The following is a 15,758-nucleotide window of genomic DNA, read 5'->3' on the forward strand; positions in this document are numbered from 1 at the left end:
CTCGTGAGTGGTGACCGTGAATACATAGCTGATATTTATTATCTCAGCATGAAATGTACAAATGTATTAGATCGATACAAAATATTTTATATCTCAATACAAAATAAAACACTACATATATAAATATAATCATATGATAAATTATTTAATTGATGTAAATTATTTTATCTTAATTGATATACTTAATCTTCACTGAATAATTTTTATAAAACATTGCATCATGTGCTTGATAAATAAATGTATGTAAGTTTAGAAATTAAAATTATTACATACAGAGGAGCTAAATAATAGTTCAAAATATAAAGCTATACTTGTTGTTAACATTAGCTAAAATTCCACTTACACTTAGAAAACTTTTGTGGGTGTAAAAATATTTAGTAAACACTTTGAGAGTTGTATTTCTGTGACTGAATTCTGGACAGATCACATTATACTGTTAAAATATGTGTTAACAACATAGTGGCTTGATTCATTAATAGTGCTAAGTGCAAGGGTAGTTCTGTGATTTCTTTTTCAAGTCCCCTGTTCCACCCTGAACTTCTCCAGAGGAATTATTTTATAACACATCAATACTTTATGATTATAATTTTATTAAAATATATAATATAAAGTTAAATACCACTTAAGTACTGCGTAATACAAAGAAGTACATTTAAAAAAAGAGCGAAGGTGACACGGTCAATTCCTCTGTATTATAAAAACCTCACCCATCCCTCAGAATGTGTTTGACACCTCCCAGGACACATGTAACAGCATCGATTTGTACGTAATTTGTTAACTAATAATAATAATCATATATTTGTAGTAAAATGTTGGTATAAGCATAAATAATGTTTCCTTATCACACTAATAGAATCAGAGTGTGTAACCAGGATTTACTACAGTCAAATTTTAGAAGGAGACAGTGTAAAATCTGCAGGTGAATATGGCTTTATACAAGAGTATTTTTTAAATTTTTTTCACTTTATATAATTTTTATTGTTATTCTATAAGAGTTTTCCCAAAGTTTTCCCTTTTTACCTCCTCCACCAAGTCCAGGCCCCACTCCAAAAGTTTCATTCCCACAGTATTGTCCATGTCCGTGGGTCATCCATACATGTTCTTTGTCCAGCCCCTTCACCTTCTCTCCACCATTTAACCTCTCCCCACTCCCTTCAGGTCACCTTCAGTCCATTCCATGTTTCCATACCTGGGGTTCTATTTTGTTCATTAGTTTATTTTATTCATTAGATTCCTCTTATGAGTGAGATCATATCATATTAGTCTTCCACTGACTGGCTTATTTTATTTAGCATATTTTCTAGTTCCATCCTAGCTGTTGCAAAAGGTAGGAGTTTTTTTTTTCTTTCTGCTGTATGGAAGTTCATTTTGTAAATGTACCACAGTTTTTTGACCTACTCATTCACTGATGGGCAGTTAGGCTTTTTCCAGCACTTGGCTATTGTAAATAGCACTGCTATGAACATTGGAGTGCATACATTCTTTGATTGGTGATTTGAGATTCTTAGAATATATTCCCAGCAGCAGAATCGCTGGGTCAAAGGCAGTTCCATTTTCATTTTTTTAAGGAAATCCCATACAGGTTTCCACAGTGGCTACCCTAGTCTGTATTCCCACCAACAGTGCACTAGTGTTCCCTTTTCTCTGCATCGTCACCAGCACTTGTTATTTGTTGATTTATTAATGATAGCCATCCTAAAAGTTGAGATGAGGTGATATCTCATCGTGGTTTGAATTTGCATCTCTCTGATGGTTAGTGATATTGAGCATTTTTTCTTATGTCTCGGGGCCCTCTGTATATCCTCCTTGGTGAAGTATCTATTCAGCTCCTTTGCCCATTTTTCAATTGGATTGTCTTCCTGGTGTTGAGTTATGAGTTCTTTATGTAGTTTGGATATCAAAGTTTTATCTGATAGATCACTGGCAAATATGTTCTTCCATACAGTTAGTTCCCTTTTCATTTTGGTGTTTTATTTAGCTGTGCAGAAGCTTTTTAGTTTGATGTAGTCTAATTTGTTTACTTTTTCTTTCATGTCCCTTGTCCTAGGAGATATAGTGGCAAAAATATTGCTATGTAGGGTATGTGAAATTTTTCTACCTATTCTTTCCTCTATTACTTTTATGGTGCCATGACTCATATTTAAGTTTTTATCCATTTCAGTTTATTCTGGTTAATGGAATAAGTTGGTGGCTTAGTTTCACTTTTTCACATGTACCAGTCCAGTTCTCCCAACACCATTTATAAAATAGGCCACTTTTACTTCATTGCATGCTCCTGTCTCCTTTGTCAAATATTAATTATCCATAAAAACTTGAGTTTATTTCTGGGTTTTCTATTCTGTTCCATTGGCCAATATGTCTGCTTTTATGTCGGTACCACACTCTTGATTATAGTCACCTCATAATATAGTTTGACATCAGGTATTGTGATCCCTACAACTTTGTTCTTCTTTCTCAAGATTGCTGAGGGTACTTGGGGTCTTTTTTGTTCCATATATATTTTTGAAATATTTGTTCTGATATGTGAGATATGCCATTTTCATTTTAATAGGATTGCATTCAACTTATAGGTTATTTTTGGGTAGTATGGCCATTTTAATTATGTTAATTCTTCCAGTCCATGAACGCATGGTATGCTTCCATTTATTTGTATCTTAATTTCTTTCTTCAGTGTTCTATAGTTTTCCAAGTATATGTCTTTTACCTCCTGGGTTAAACTTATTCCTAGGTACTTAAAGTAAAGTTATTTTTCTTGTTGCTACAGTAAATGGGATTTTTATCCTAGTTTCTTTTTCTGATATTTCATTGGTGGTATAAAAAGTGCAATCAATTTCTGTATATTGATTTTGTATGCCATTATTTTGCAAAATTAACTTATTAGGTCAAGATTTTTTTTGGCAGAGACTCTGGGGTTTTCCATGGCCAATATCATGTACTCTGCAAATAATGACAGATTTACTTCTTCCCTTCCAATGTGGATGACATTTACTTCTTTTTCTTGTCTGATTACTGTTGCTAAAAGTTACAGTACTGTGTTGAAAAAGAGTGCTGAAAGTCGACACATATGTACTGATTTTGATTTTAAGAGGAAAGCTTTTAGTTTTTGTCCTTTGAGTATAATGTGGGCTGTAGGTTTCTTGTATATGACGTCTATCATGTTGAGGTATTCTCCTTCTAGTCACATGTGGCTCAGTTGTTTTTTGTTTGTTTTTTGCTGCTGAGTGTTTTTTCATAAATTGTTGCTGGATCGTATCAAAAGATGTTTTCAACATCTTTTGATATGATCATGTGATTTTGTCCTTCATTTTTTTGTGTATGGTATATTTCATCTATTGATTGGTGAATATTGTAGCATCCTTGCAACCTTGGGATGAATCTCAATAGATTATGGTATGCTCAATATTTTTTTTAATCTGGATTGCCAGTAGTTTGTTTAGGACTTCAGTTTCTATGTTCGACAGGGGTATTGGCCTGTAATCTTTGTTGTGCCTTTACTTGATTTTGGAATTATAATAATGCCGGCCTCATGAAAAGAGTTTAAGTGTCTTTCTTTTTTTTAAATTTTTTGTAATAGTTTGAGAAGGATAAGAGTTAGTTCTTCCTTAGATGCTTGATAAAATTTACCTGTGAAACCATTCAATCTAAGGTTTTTGTGTGCTGGGAGTTTTTTTATTAATGCTTCCATTTCATTAGTTGCTATCAGTCTACTCAGGCTTTCTGCTTCTCTTTGATTCAGTTTCAGAACTTTATATGTTTCTAGAAATTTGTCCATCTTGCTCAGGTTGTCCCATTTCTTGGCATAGAGTTGTTTATAACAATTTCTGACAATCCTTTGTATTTCTCTGGTATTGGTTGTAATTTCTCTTTTGTTTCTGATTTAATTTACTTGGGTTTTGTCTCTTTTTTCTTTATGATACTGGGTAATGGGTTATTAACTTTTTTATCTTTTCAAAAGATAACTCCCGGATTTAGTGATCCTTTGATTTGTTCTTTTAGTCTCTATGTCATTTAATTTTGCTCTGATCTTGATTATTTTCTTCCTTCTACTAGCTCTGGTTTTGTTTGTTGTTGTTCCTATAGTTCTTTTAGAATTGGTTAGTTTGTTTATTTGAATATTTTCTATCTCCTTTAAATAGGACACTTTGACCCTCTCAGGACTGCCTTCCCTGTATCCCTCCTATAAGTTTTGGAGGGATACATTATTGTCATACAATAATGACAATAAGTTGTCATTTACTTTCATTTGTTTTCAGATACATTTTTATTTCTTTCTTGATCTCATTGTTGGCCCATTCATTATTTAATAACGTGTTATTCAGTCTCCAAACATCTGAATGTTTTTGAGTTTTTTTCTTGAGGTTGGTTTCTAGTGTCCATCTGCTGTGATCTCAGCACTTGCTTAATATGATTTCAATTTTCTTGATTTTGTTGAATCTTGTTTTGTGTCCTACCACGTGGCCTATCTCTGAAAATGTTCCATGTGCATTTGAAAAGAATGTATATTTTGCTTCTTTGGGGTGAAAGTTTCTGTATATATCAATCAGGCCCATTTTATCTAGAGTGTTGTTCAATGCTACAATATTTTTGTTGATTCTTTGCTTGAAATGTCTGTCCACTGTTGACAATGGGGTGTTAAAATTCCCTGCAGAGAGCCATTGCTGTTGATATCTTTCTTGAAGTCCTCCAAGATTTTCCTTATATATTTTGGTGCTCTTGTCATGGGTGTTTCTATGTTTACAATTGTTATATCTTCTTGGTGGATTACTCCCTTAAGTATTATGTAGTGTCTTACTTTGTTCTTTTTTTATTAACTTTGTTTTGAAATTCATTTTGTCTGATATAAATATTGCTATACCAGCTTTTTTCCCCATGTCTGTATGCTTGTAATATTTTTATGACCCTTCATTTTCAGTCTGTGTAGATCTTTTGTTCTAAGGTGGGTCTCTTGAAGACAACATATATGCAAGTCATGTTTTCTTATCCATTCAGCTACCTTTTAACTGGAGCATTTAACCCATTTACATTTAAAGTTACTATTGATAGGTACTCATTCATTCCCATTTCTCCCCCTTTGTACTTGTGTTCCTCTCTCTCACTTTTTTTTAATCTTCTTACAGCAGTCCCATTAGTATCCCTTGCAATGCTAGTTTGGTGGAGATGTATTCTTTTAGACTTTGTTTTCCTGGGTACCTATTTCCATATTAAACGAGAGACTTGCTGAGTAGAGTAGTCTTCGTTGCTGGCCTTTGCTTTTCATTACTTGGAATACTTACTGTCATTGCCTTCTGGGTTTTAGTGTTTCAATTGAGGAACCAGCTAATAACCTTATTGGAGCTCTTGTGTATGTTACCACCTGTTTCTAACTTGCAGCCTTTAAGATTATTTTTTCCTCTTTAAATTTTGCCATTTTTATTATGATATGTCTTGGAGTGGGCCTCTTTGGGCTCATCTTGATTGGGACTCACTGTGCTTCTGGACTTGTGTGTCTTTTTCCCTCATCAAATTAGGGAAGTTTTCAGACATTACTTTTTCCAAACAGGTATTCTATCCCTTGCTCATCTTGTTCTCCTTCTCATACCTGTATTATACAAATAATATCACATTTCATGTTGTCTTTCAGATCCTTTAAACTCTCTTCACTTTTTTGAGTCTGATTTTCATTTTGTTTCCCTGGTGGAGATTTTTTAACCTACCTTGTCCTCAACCTCACTGATTTGATCCTCTACTTCATCTAGTCTGCTTTTAATCCTTCTAATGTATACTTCTTTTCAGATATTGTAGTATTCATTTCCTCCTGGTTTTATTGATAGTTGCTATGTCCTTTTTCACACTGGTGTAGTTTTCAGTAAATGTCTGTAGCTTCCCTAGAGTTCCTTGTAGTTCTCTTTGAGCTCCTTGAGCATCCTTATAACCATTATTTTGAACTCAAAATTTGAGAGTTTGTTTGCCTCAATTTCATTTAGCACTCTTTTGCAAGGTTTCTCCTTTCCTTTTGATTGGGGTTGTTTTTTTTTTGATTCCCCATTTTAGGTGACTCTTTTTGTTTGTTTTTGCATATTAGATTGATCTACTTTGACTGTCTTTGTGATGTTAGCTTAATGCTCTTAGGATGTTCTTTATGCCATTTATGTGGGTTCTCTGGTTGTAACTGGGTTTTGGTTGTTGTTGGGTCATTCTTTGGTTGGTCTTTCCCTCTGGCTGGCTGACTGAGGCCACGCCATCCACCATGTCTTGTATGCTGTTGTACAGATGCTGCCATAACAGAACCAAACAAACCCACACCTACAAAAATAATCCCCACCTACAACCACACTATCAACAGCAAATGAGAAAATATTAATACAGTTACAAAGATATTAAGACAATTATAAGAAAGGAAAACATACAACATGAGATTACAAAATGAGAGAAAAAATGATTTTAAGAAGGTAGTGGGGGAGAAATAATAAGAGTAGGAAATAAAAAAAGTGAAGAAAGAAAGAGAGAAAATTTACATCATAAATTTAAATAAGATGGAAGAAGGAAAAATGGAGTAATAAAAGGGACGTGTATGGTATTAGATTTAAACATTTTTTTAAATAATGAAAAAAGTACAAACTAAATTGGAGGAAAAGATGCACTAAAGAAATATCAACAACAAATAACAAAGATTATTATTGTGGAATGGGAATAAAAAGGAAAAAAGGAAGAAAACCTTATGAAAAAACCTTATGAGATGAAAAAAATAATTTTGAGAGGATAGAGGAAAAATAATACAAGAGTGATGAATAAAAATCAGTCTAAGACAGGGAAAAATTAAAATTTAAAATGTAAAAAAGAAAGGGCTAGAAGAAGGTAAAAATGGAGTAGGAATGGGGAATGGTAAAATTTGATATTTGAAATACAAAAAAGTGAAGATCTAGAAATAAAACAGAAGAAATGCAACAACCACCATATTAAAAACAAACAAGCAAATATTGATAAAGGCAGAAAGAGAATAAGGATATTACAAGAATGGGGAAAAGAATGTGGGGTGACTGGTGACAAGAAAAAATCATTTTGAGAGACTGGAGGGATGAGAAATACTAAGAGTGTGAAATAGAAACAAGTCATAGCAAGAGAAAAAATAAAATTTAAAACAAAAATAAGAAGAGGAAGAAAGAACAGAAAATGGAATAGAGAAAAGAGGAGGAAAATATGAGATTTGAAATGAACTAAAATAGAAAAACCAATGAACTAATAGGCAGGAACTTGAAGGAAAAGAAATGAATGTTTAAAAAACTTTGCAGGGAAGAAAATAATGCAAATAATAAAGAAGACCATGATGAAATTTGTCTCTGTAGAATCCAGTGTTTACCACTGTCATCTCTTTCTGGATCAGCCCAGGGTAATGTCAGATGGTGTCCTAGTCTGGCACCTTGTCTGACTGTGACCCACAGTCTGTGGCTGTCTCCTTCAGATTAGGCAGTTCTCCATTGTTCAGCCCTGCCAGCTTTCCATTAGCCCAGATACCAGGAATGGTTCATTTCATGACCAAAAAGAACTGCCAGTACCTTCTCCACCTGTCTCCAGAGGTGGCCTCTAACGAGATCATGAAGGTGGGAACTTGGGAGTTTCTGTTCATTTTTCAGGGAAGATGGCAGGAGTGTTTCCCTGGAATATACGACTTGGTCTGTCCCAGGTTCTTTCCAGTAACCTCTGGTTTCTGGTAAATTAGCTGTCCATTTCCTGTGAGGGGTCAATCTGTAAAAGTGGCAGCTCTTTCCTGCCTGGTGCAGACAGCAAGTCTGTCTATGTGCTGAGCTTTGCTGGAGCCCTGAACACCCTTGGTTACTCCTGTCTCTAGTCTCTCTGCTCTGCTGTTTCCGTGGATCAGGGACCGAGAAAAGGTGTAGCTTGTAGTGTCTGGTAGAAAGGGCCCTTTCAGAACTTTTAGCTTTTGCCTGCAAATATGCATCTATCAGGGAACTCCTGAACCTGGCCTCACTGATCTGCAGAGCCTGTAACCCAGCAGGTAAAAGATGGGCTCGCCTGTCTTTGTGAGGGACCTGCCTAGCTGCAGTAAATCTCATTCAGGCTTTCTGCTCCTGGATGTCCAGTCCCCAGCCTGCCACTCTTGCAGGAGATTCAGGCCAAACTGTCCTCTCTGTACAGTCAGTCCCCTGCTTGCCAGCCATGCTGATTTGGGACCAACAGTCCTTCCACTGTAATTCTATCCCTGTGAGTTCTTTGTTAGCAGAGCCACTACACACACATTCATGCAAGCACCAGGTCCCTGCAGAGTCTCAAGTCTCACCTCAGCTCCTCTTTTAAAAAAAATTCTGTGTAGCCCCTACACTATAGCACTGAGCCCTGGGGGGCCTATTCTCCATGTGCCCCATCTCCCAAAAAATCACAGGGTCTCTCTTGGTCAAGGCTGGCCACTACCTGCCAGTGCCTCTGACAGTTATAGATGAAATTTCTCTCTGGATCTCTCCCAGATGGCTCTGAGAAGAGTCTCATTACCACACCAGGCAGTGGCAGGGTCTTGTCCCCACTCCCTCCAGAGATTCTCTACCCTGGGCAGGCCTGTTCCCACTGCACTGTTTCTGCAGCCAACACCTCCCTGGCTGTCCCTCTCCATCCATCCTCAGAGCCCACGGCTCCTGAGCTGATCCACAGCTGACCTGAATCTACTCAGTCAGGAGTGCTGGTTCAGGCAGTGGTGGAGGCAATTGCCCTGCTTGGAGAGTCCAGGCTGCTGACTCCTGAGTGCCCTGCAGGTGAGCAGACTCTTTCCCACTCACCCACACTCCCTTTACTGTCGTCCTCATACACACTCTCATTCACTCTCCCCTGGGTTTTACGTTGATTTTCAAGTTGAATGCTAAGCTGCAAGACTGGTCCGAGTCTGGAAGCAAGTGGACAGAGCTCCCAGCTACTCTGCAGCCGTCCTGGATCCCCTACAACAGAGTATTTACAAGACATTTAAGAGAAAACAGCTTTTTCTGTTTTTAAAAAAAACTGTCTTGTATTATTTCATAAACAAGTACTGAGTAAAAACAAACAAAAAAAAACTTTTGAGTAAGGAAGGATGATTGACTCATGCTTCCTGCTTGACTATACTTTTCTTTGCTCTATTTTCTCTAAAATATTTTTGATTTTCAATAATATAATTGCTATAAGCATGACTTCTTTCCAGGTCTGCAAGAAATGTTCAGCCCCATTTTTAAGTTTAGCCAGCCTTTCAACGTGTAGTCATTTTCATTCATGACACAAATATAATTATTAAAAATATTAAAATGATATATTCTGCAAAGACAGAAAGACTGGTCGATGATCCAGATGCAGAATATAACATTTAGGCTATGCCAAGTGGTTCTGGCTTTAGGAAAAGGTGGAGAAACAACTTTTATCTGTCTCAGCGATGCACTACAACAACAAACATTTGATAAAATGTAGAAAATGGAAAAGAATTGTTCTGGAGCCTAGGTTTTAGTCTAGTAATTTAGAGCGAATTTAGAGAAGAAACAATGATGGGGTTTAGAGGAGTCATAAATCAATATAAGATCCCCAAACATGTGGCAGAGGTAGAAAAAGAAAGTAATGATTAAAGGAAGGAAGGAAGGAAACAAGGAAGGGTGGGGGAAAAACTTTAGACTCAGAAGTATATCTAAGAGCAGGTTAAGAATTGTCTGTTGAACATGTTTGAAATGAATGTTAAATTAAGATTGGAAACAAGTCCTTACTTTTCTTTCTATCAATAGGTAAGGTTTAATTTCTCTCTATTTGATGACTTGTTTTACAAATAGAATTTGGCAGAGGTAATATTCTGGAACTGCTAATACTAGATTATAAAAAGTATTGCAGGTTCTATCTGGCAATCATAGCATACCCACTATTGGAACCCAGTTTTAATGTTGGAATCCGTCCATGCAGCCCATGGAGAGTCTCACATCAGAGAAACTGAAAACTCCAACTAACAGACCCAGCTGAGCTCTACACAGACAGCCAGTGTCAACTTGACAGTCAGTAAACATGCTTGTGAACAGATCCTCCAGACCAGTAGAGCCACTCCAACTTACGCTACATCAAACAGAAACGCACTTTCCCAATTGAGCTTTGGTAGAATTGCAGATATGTGAGCAAAATAAATAAATATCATTGATATAACTGAACACAGTTTGAGTTTGATTGTAACATGGCAATAGATAATGAAAACAATGTGCTTTAGCGAAAGTAAACTGGCTGTCTCAACTTTTACAGATCTGCAAGTTGATGCCATTATTGGAATAGTCCGGAGCACTTTTTAGGCTTTGACCAAAATTAAAAGTAATAACTGAAATAGAAGGTGTATAGGAGTTAACATTTAGTGAAAATCAATGAAAATGAAATTGTTTCTCACAGAAAATTAATGTGATCCTTGTATTAGTCAAAGGAAGTAAAAACAAACAGAAGCAGAAATCAGGACTCTTAGATGCCTTATTTCTTGTTGACTCTTTAGTACCAAAACACTGACACATAGAAAAATATTCCATAAATACTTGTTGTAGGGATAACTGAATGAATGAATGGTTATGTTCAAAGCATACCTCACTAACCAGTGGATTCCATAAAAAAAGGAATAGATTTTCATTATCTCAAGTCTTAGCATAAATTTATCATTTTCAAGAAGTCTCAGACACTGAATAACAGTTTATTTTGGCACAGCCACCATGAAATGGCTCTTTTTATGATGTGGTCATTTAGAAATGGAATATAAAAAACCCAAAACAAAACTGCTTTCAATTATATTTGGTGATAGGCTCCTTCAATAAATCAAAAGTGATATGCCAGTGGAATGTAATAAACCATCCTAATCTAGACTCTAGATAATAGCAATTAGAAAAAATATTCAATACACACTTTATGTATCTTGAAGATATTAATCAAGTTGTGAATTTAAAATCCCCATTCTTTCTATTAGATATTGGAGATAGAATTTAACAATATATGATGAATTATAATGCTTTGTAAAAAACGTGGTTTAGTGAAACCATTTTCCCCTGAAAAAATAGAAATTTATTAACAATATGTTTAGAATTCTACAATGAATTTTTTAACACCAGGCACCATGTTTTTCAGACTGATGTAAAAATTTGTTTTTAAAGCACATATTTTAAAGTCTTTAAAAGGTTTACAACCAGATTTTATTCTACTAAATTTTATTTTTTCATATACCTAGAAGTATTTCATGAGGTCATATACTATTAGAAAACATGAATCAAGATACCACTTGCTCATCTTTAACACTGCAAAGAATTATATATTTTTCAAATGTGCAAATGGTCTACTGAGGATGGTGATTATGCCAGTAAAGATAAGGATATCTCACCTCAAAATCCAAATGTTATTTTAAAATGCTTTTAGATTGAGAAAATACAGATTTCACATAGATTAGTAATACCTTCAGAAAATACATAATGTAGAAACTACTCATGCCTAGTCTAGCTTTTTTTTTGTGCCTCTTCTCCATTTCATGTACTGCTAAAACAATTGAAAATTATCTGCACATGTCAGTGTATCTCAAAACATAGTTAATGAACTTGTAATGGCCTGTGAAATAAATTTGGTAGCAAATGCTACAGATAATACCACAACTACTACTGATATTTCAATACACAATACATAATAGAGTAAACCATAGTAACAGAAAAACAATAATCATGGTTTAATGACTCTTTTTCCTCATGTTTTGTGCATTTTCATCTTATGTATAGTATAAATAGTACATTGAATCAGTACTAATCAAAAAAGATTCGGAAGCCATTGTATTGAAGAGTTGATTTGGATGTTCTGCCTGCTGCTATATTTAGAACTTGTGCCGAAGTCAAGAGTTCACTAAATGGAAACCAGCTGATGTCCTTACCCAAAGTGTTTTTATTTTTTTTAAGAAAAGCAATTGACACTTATTCTTAATCATGACAGTTTCTGCACTTCAGATATTTAAAGAGACTATTTTCATTGTCACATTGAAACTGAGTCACAACTTCAATCCAGTAATCTTTAGAGTAGTTATAAAGCTCTCTGAAGTATAATCATGCTTCCAAGATGTTCACCTCTATTAAGGCTAATGTTACCTGCTGGGAAAAATACTTAGAGCTCAAGAGGTAAGTAGTGGTAAGGAAGTCTTCTTACCTCTTAGTCAAGAGGTAAGATTCTAGGATAGTTTAATGGGCTCAAAATGCTATTTATCATAAAGGCACAAAATTAAAAAATGAGTAGGGTTTACATATTTGAAAACATACATTAGACTCATGAGATGAATGAATCAAAGTTGGTAATGAGAAATGTCACATGCAGTATATGAAAAGGAGTTTTAAGGAAGCAGAAGTTAATAAATTTAGGTAAATAATAATTTAGGTTATCAAATAGATGAGAATACTGAATGCATTTTAAAATAAAAGATAGAAGTAAACGTTGGTGAGAGTATAATAGACTCTGGCTTTGTAAATGTTACATTAAGTCTGCAATCACATTTATTTGTTTGTCTGTTTATATTGTATTTTCCATTAGCATTTAGTCTCTTTATAGCCCCCACAGTCACCCCACTATTGTCCCTGTCCATGAGTCCTTTCTCATTTTGCTCAATCCCTTCACCCTTTAACCTCCCCTCTCCTTAGCTGTCATCCTGCTCTTTATCTATGAGTCTATCTCTATTTTGCTGGTTAGTTTAGTTTGTTCATTAGATTTCACATAGGAGTGAAATCACATCGTGTTTGTCTTTCTCTGACTGGCTTATTTCACTTAGTATAATATTCTCCAGGTCCATCTATACTGTGAAAAGAGTAAAATTTTACTTGGCCATAAAAACAGAACAAAATTTTACCATGACTACTTATAACTACAAATTTATATTTTTTAAATTCCTTCACCTTTTTACCAAGCTTCCCATGTTCTGATTCCATCTAGCAACATTCAGTTTATTCTCTGTATTTATTATTCTGTTTCTGTTTTTTTCTTCATTTATTTTGTTTTTTTAAAATAAATCATATGCTATTTATCTTTCTCTGTTGACTTATTTCACTCAGTATAATATCCTCTGGGTATCCACATTATCACCAATGGTAAATTTTCATTCTTTTTCATAGCCAAGTAATATTCTATTGTGTGTGTGTGTACGTGTGTGCATATATATCATCTCTTCTGTATCCACTTGTTTACTGATGGGCATTTAAGATATTCTCATAGCTTGACTATTATAAATAAATGCTTCAATGAACATAAGGATGCATATATCTTTTCAAATTTGGATTTTTTAGGTAAATATTCAGAAGTGGAATTGCTGGATCATAGGCAGTTCCATTTTTAATTTTTTGAGGTATCTACATAGTGTTTTCCAAAGTGGCTGCACTAGTGCACGAGGTTTGCTTTTGTCCACATCCTTGCCCACACTTGTTGTTTGTTGATTCATGGATGAAAGCTTTCCTGACAGGCATGGGGTTATATCTCATTGTGGATTCAATTTGCATTTATCTTATGATTAGTGGCATTGAGCATCCTTTCATCTGTCTATTGGCTATCTGTATGTCTTCTATGAAGAAGCGTCCATTCAAGTCTTCTTCCTGTTTTTTAATTGTTTGGTGTTGAGTTGTATGAATTCTCCATTAAATATTAATTTTAGATATGAACACATTGTTCAATGTATTATTGGAGAATGTCTTATTCCATTTGGTCTTTTTATTTTGTTTCCTTGCTGTAAAAGCTTTTTAGTTTGATGTTGTCTTATTTGTTTATTTTTCTTTTTTTCCTTACCTGTGCATATATATGCAAATAGTCATCACTAAGAATAATGTCAAGAGTTTACTGTCTATGTTTTCTTTTAAGATTTTTATGGCTTTTGGTCTTACATTTAAGTACTTAATCCATTTTGAATTTATTTTTGTATATGGTGTAAGAATATGCCATATTTTATTTGCATGTATCTTCCCAGTCTTCTCCATACAATTTATTGAATAAATTGCCTTTACCCCAGTGTATATTCTTCTTGCTTCTTTTTCAGGTATTTATTTTTACTCAACAAGTATTAATAACTAAATATCTGAAGATAATATAATCATGAAGATTCCAACTTTAAGGAAATTTGGATGAAAATATGATAAAAATATAAGCCAGGTACATACAATCATCATAAAGTCTTGCTAAGTTCAATTTACTTTGAGCTTAATGTGCAATGCAAAGGATGTCAACCACTCCAACACCCATCAAGGACTCCATAGTTATTTTAAATATTTACTGTTCTTTCAAAATAACTTGCAAATTAAATTAATTAAAATATAATAATTACTTGGTGAAAAATCAGTTATGCAATTTATTATAGATGATAATTATATGAATATGTTCAGGTTTCTACTTCTTTTTTATAAAATACTCAGGACTTTCCCCTGGACCAAGCACATAATGATCTCAATTATTTTTCTCTGTTCATCTCACTTTTAGAATTGCTGAGAAAGACCAAAAGTACAGATCTTCTGTCTATAGTTGCCTACTTAAGTCAATCAAAGTTATAAATATTTGTACATATTTACTGTCCCATGTAAAAATAAAGAATATACATTATGAAAAAGTAGCATAGAAAAATGATCTACGTATATAAACAGAGATCATTGAAAAAAATCAGGTTAAGAGAAAGTACGTTCAATGTAAGATGCACTCATAGAAGTTGTTGATAAGATTCAAAAATAGATATTTTTCAATGAAGACCTTCAAATGTTGGGCAGAAACTTCAGAAAGAGAAGGCCTGATTGGATATTTGTTATCTGTAAGAATAGGGAAATAGTTTTGGTGTCACAAGTTTTTTGAGAGTGCTAAGGGTGAAGATTTTGCTGGTAAAGAGACAAGTTCCTGGGCAGATCCCTGGGAAACTACTCTATTCACTAGATAAGACAAAAAGAATAAGCCAGATAAGAGATGACAGGAGAAAAAGAAGACAATAATTCTGTGTCAGAAAATAAGAATTTGAGGAAATAATAGATGCTACAAAGAGATTAAGAAGTTCAGTGATGTATTGGACTATTTGATATATACTGTGGGCTTATTCTGTGCTATGAGTGAAATTTTCTTTGAAACATAAAAATGATATCAGGAAATGCTTCATTGTTTTGCAAAATATTAATAACAATTTAAACTATTGAGAAAAATGTTCCAAGGATATAAACTACTTCCTAAGGTTAATTAAAAAGTGACAGTGTAGCCCTGCCTGGTGTGGCTCAGTGGCTTGAGTGCTGTGCTGTGAACCAAAGGGTCACTGGTTTGATTCCCAGTCAGAGCACATGCCTGGGAGGCAACCACACACTGATGTTTCTCTCCCTATCTTTTCTCTCTTCTCTCTAAGAATAGATTAATAAAATCTTTTTTTAAATGACAATATAGAAACATCTTTCTCTATGAATACACTTGGGGAGCTTTTTGTTTGTTTCTGTAGTTTTCGTTTATTTAAAATTTAAGAATGTTCATCAAAAAATTGAAGACATAAAATTGCACTTAAATAAGCTTAGAAAATAACATGATTAATTGTTGCTGTGACTCAAAAATATCTTAGTGAATATTTCCTAGGAAAGAGTGAATGAATATATAATAAATAAATAAATATAATCACATTTGTTTATTTATTTATTTATTTATTTATTTATTTGCTTTAAGTAAGCCTAAGTAAATATAATTAATCCAGTATTTCATGTTACATTAAAAAATAACAATTGACCAAGGTCATCAATTACCTGTGTACCCTTTTTTCCAAATTTTCTTCATTTGAAATAATG

The sequence above is a fragment of the Artibeus jamaicensis genome, unplaced genomic scaffold (assembly GCF_021234435.1).
Source record: "Artibeus jamaicensis isolate MK-2021 breed Jamaican fruit bat unplaced genomic scaffold, CSHL_Jam_final contig_466, whole genome shotgun sequence".
NCBI lineage: Eukaryota > Metazoa > Chordata > Mammalia > Chiroptera > Phyllostomidae > Artibeus > Artibeus jamaicensis.